We start from the raw sequence: 4,416 nt of genomic DNA on the forward strand, positions 1-4,416 counted from the left end.
GCCATTGATGGCAAACATGTCAACATAGTGGCACCTGCACATTCTGGGAGCTTGTTTTTCAATTACAAGAAGGCATTTTCTATTGTTCTGCTTGCATTGGTAGATGCAGACTACAAATTTACATTCGTCCAAGTAGGAGACTTTGGCCGAGCCAGTGATGGTGGGGTTTATCAAAACTCATCTCTCGGAAGAGGCATGGAAACAAAAACTTTGTCTGTGCCAGCAGAGAACCCTTTACCAGGATCTGGTGTTCAGGGTCCCATGCCATATACCATGGTTGCAGATGCAGCATTCCCATTGAAGACCTACATTATGCGACCATTTCCAGGGAACAACATTCCAAGATGGAGGCGCATTTTTAATTACAGGCTGTCTCGAGCCAGGATGGTAGTTGAGTGTGCCTTTGGCATTCTTTCATCAAGATGGAGAGTACTCCATACAAGATTGAATGTCAAGCCAGAAAATGCAGATTATGTGGTAATGGCAACATGCATCTTGCATAATTACCTCATGAACCCATCTCAGAACCAAAGATGGCTAGATGAGGCAGAAGAGAGGGGCAACGTGCTACCACCGGTGAGAAACATGGGTGGAAACAGGGGAAGCAGAGAAGCCTACGAAGTGCGTGAAAGGTTTTGCACATTTTTCTGTTCCCCGGAAGGCAGAGTGTCGTGGCAGGACCAAATGGTTTAGGGAATAGTAGCATAGGACCTACAATGGCAACATAATACAGTGTATAAGTTTGTAAATAATGCTATTTGGGGTAATATTACACAACATGTTTTCTGTCATTTTTTTATTGTGATTGTACTGTGAATAAATTTTTGCTTAAAATCACTTGCTCATGTTTCATTTATAATATATAAACAGACATGCAATTGGTTACATGCAAATAAAACATTAGGAAATATTTATAGCCTACTTATTCAATTATAAGACATATAATAACATACGATTTTTTGGTTGATGTAAACTAAAATAGTTATAAATCTGCCAAGTTTACCACGGGCGTTGAGAGAAAGTGCATCCACCGTTTATGATGTTTTGCACAAAAAACGCTGACGATCAAATGACAGAGCATCATAAAATACCCTATACATTGTTAAATGGTATAAAAATGCTGTAAATTATATGTTTTGATGAAACACACACAAAAAAAAATTAGTCTAGTCAGCTTTCCTCAAATGAAACAGATTGCAGTTAAATATAAAATTGATGACTTACCATCTGCAGAAATAGCAGAAGCAATTTCATCCCAGGCTTTTTCCTTGGAAGACAGATCCTTGTAGTATTTGTTTTTTGGGTCATAAAGCACTTTGTGCTTCTCGACCTCCACGATCAGCCTCGTGTCATCCATTGATACAGGTTGTGTTTACCGTCATTTGCCGGATGCACATGTTTACTAGAGCCTATATAGCATAGTGTCTGTGTATTACATAATAAACTCAAATAAAGTTTATATCGTATTTTGTGGCTAGTTTGACTTTATTTTATTTTTATAATAATACACCATACTTTCACCCAAAACGAATAATTAAAAAGTTTAAATGGGTAAATACATATTTGTTATACTTAATTTTCTTTTCTGGCATAATTGTTAAAACACTAGACATTGGCATTGTTGCTAAAACTCTTGACATGCTTATTCTGTGCATTTTGAGCACGTTTTGTGTTAAATCACATTTATTTTGTCCATCAAAAGTGAGCTTTCACTTTAATTGAGCGTGAGCAGCACAGCAAAAAATAGACCGGCCGCCGAAACCCCCGCTGCACTGCTGTTCACGCTACGCTCCTGCTTGACGCTCACGCGCTGCTCCTGCTCCCGGTGTGAATACACTCATTGATTAACATGGACGCCGAAAAAAATACGCGCTGCTCACGCGCCGCTGATGCTTGCGGTGTGAAAGAGGGGTAACCCCAGACTGCAAACTGACTACGAAACGTATCCGCCGCGGAGGTACAGTGAACTCCGGAACGGATCCAGAAAGCGGATCCGAAACTGCGTCCACTTGCACACCGCGCCGGATACGCCGCGGTGGCGGCTCGCGGATCCGGTCCGACACCGCTGCGGTCCCTTTGCGTATCCGTACATAAATGGGTACATCCGCCCCGGCTTCGCTTTGGATCCGCGAATGAGCCGCATATCCGCTCCGGGTCCGTTTTGGACCTGGTCATATGCCCGGCCCGGGTCCGTTTTGGACCCGTTCATAAAATTCCGTCTACAATGCCACTTTTTTCCCCACACTTGATTATCTGGCCAAAACTATAGCTACACATATATTTAAAATCTAATGGTGGACGAACATTAGATAGACTGGACTGCTCTATAAAAGCTTGAATAGTTATTAATGTATGTGCCTTTGAATAAAACATGAAATCATTAAACATTAATAATTTTTAGCCAACTAACAATAACAAAATAGGTTATTACAGACTATAAATATATTTACTAATTTTTTTAATAGTTTTATTCATGTATACATTGAATAGACATTACAGAAAAAAATGAAATCAACCATGAATTGTACCAAGAACATCATTTTATTTAGTGAAAAACATTACAAAATGATTACTAAAATGATAAAGTATTTTTTTTCACTACTGTTGGGTCAAGGTTTGCTGACAGGGGCTCTGGCTCCTTGAGCTTCCCCTATCTGATGCCAGGTTGAACCACCGGATTACATGTTTTGTAATGTCGTCATCGGTGGCGGCACAGGAGACATGGCTCTTTCTCACAGCACCTGTAATACATAAGCAGATTTTCATTACATGTCATGAAATCACATTGAAGCTACCAGGTTGTTGTTTTTTAGAGGATATTTAGAGGAATTCTTTTTTTAACTTAAAATAATGTCAAGTCGTAACAGGGTGAAAGGCACTTCTGCCTCCGCTTTGCGGTACTTTATCTGCTATAACCACGCTATGTAAGACTGCCAGATCGGGTTGCGTTTCTGTAGTTCTAATGAGACATAAGAAAACTACAGACTTTAATAGACTCCCTAAAGAATTTGGCACAAACACAAACAGAAGCTCAACTAAAATGATTAAGTGATTATAATTTTAACCATTATACAGCGTAAAAAAAAAAAAAAAAGTTTTCCTTGAATAAAACTTGAATGCCCATAAGTTTAGTTGACTAAAAAAAGAACTAAACAAAAACAGGATAAGGTTGACTAAATATGCTAAAAGTTAAATAGTAAATTTGACACAGGACTAAGCATGCATAAAAATAAAAAAGCTGACAAAATAAACTCTATTTGAGTCTTGTATCTAATGAGGTATTGCTCACCAGAGCAGGCAATACTGTCTGATCCACATCTCCCCCCCGCCAGGTAGGTCTGTAGACCCTGCTTGCAGAAGGGGTTTGCTCTTCTGCTGGTCTCTGTGAACAGTGAGGCGGTGAAATGGGTGGAGGTGGAGCAGCTGTGCCGCTACTTAGGATAAAAGATGGTGGTGCAATAACAGGAGCTGATGGTTGTGTTAAAAGTTTGCCTCTCTTTTTATGAGCATCTTCCTCTTCGCTCTCATCAGAGTCTCCCAAGAAATGACTATAAATTAGGGTGGAAAAAAACAAGCAGTAAACATCTCTTATTAATAATAATAATAAATGTAAAGCCTTCCTGTAGCTCAAACAGTAGAGTGTTGGCGCTTGCAATGGTAAGGTCATGGGTTCAATTCCCAGGGGAAGCAAGAACTGATAGGAATGTAAATGGGTACCTTAAAATGCAATGTAAGTTGCTTTGGATAAAAACGTCTGCCAAATGCGTAAATGTAAATGTAATTACATAAACATTTTCACTGGCCTAAGAACTTAAATTGTAAATCAATGTAATTGGTTGAGAATGGTTTCTCTGAGAAACCAGAAAACATACTGTCCATTTAACTCTATTTCAGCTGGCTTTACGTGCGGTGGTTGTCGGGTTCATCATATCCTAACACTAAATTATGTTTTTGAGAAAATATAGAGGCCAAAAAGTTAATGTAAAATATAAAGGATAATATACGTATACTAACATTGGCTTTGGCCTTCTTTTTGGCCGAATCTCCTCCTCTTCCTCTTCAGACTGTAGATCTGATGTGTTGCAATTTAGAGCTTTCTTCAAGAGTTGTTGTGCCACAAAGTAGTCATCTAAAAAATAAATAGCCTACATGTTAAACTTCAGTAAACCTTCAAATTAATAGAGTAAAAAAGAACAGAACTATAGACAACAGAACAATATGAGAAGAATGTAATTAAAAGGATTTTAATTAGGGAGGTGGAACTGTCAAAATGTAAACAAAAATGGACATGTTATACCAGAAATTCAGTGAAAAAAGTAAGTTAGGTAACGTTAGGCCTAACATGATAATATCTGGCCTGACATTTTAACGTTACTGGAGGGGAGACAATACGCGCTCAGGGTGTGATAAAAATCC

At 38.7% G+C, this 4,416-nt stretch overlaps 1 long non-coding RNA gene across 1 annotated transcript; it reads right to left on the reverse strand.

Moving 5' to 3' along the window:
• Window positions 1–2,600: 2,600 nt before the first annotated feature.
• On the reverse strand, window positions 2,601–4,189 carry LOC311098175. Its single transcript, XR_014609399.1, has 3 exons — window positions 4,015–4,189; window positions 3,290–3,548; window positions 2,601–2,741 (listed from the first exon to the last, which is right to left on the reverse strand). It is a non-coding gene; the product is annotated as an uncharacterized lncRNA (long non-coding RNA).
• Window positions 4,190–4,416: the final 227 nt, after the last annotated feature.

The sequence above is a fragment of the Abramis brama genome (genome assembly GCF_963993115.1).
Source record: "Abramis brama genome assembly, chromosome: 1".
Lineage (NCBI taxonomy): Eukaryota > Metazoa > Chordata > Actinopteri > Cypriniformes > Leuciscidae > Abramis > Abramis brama.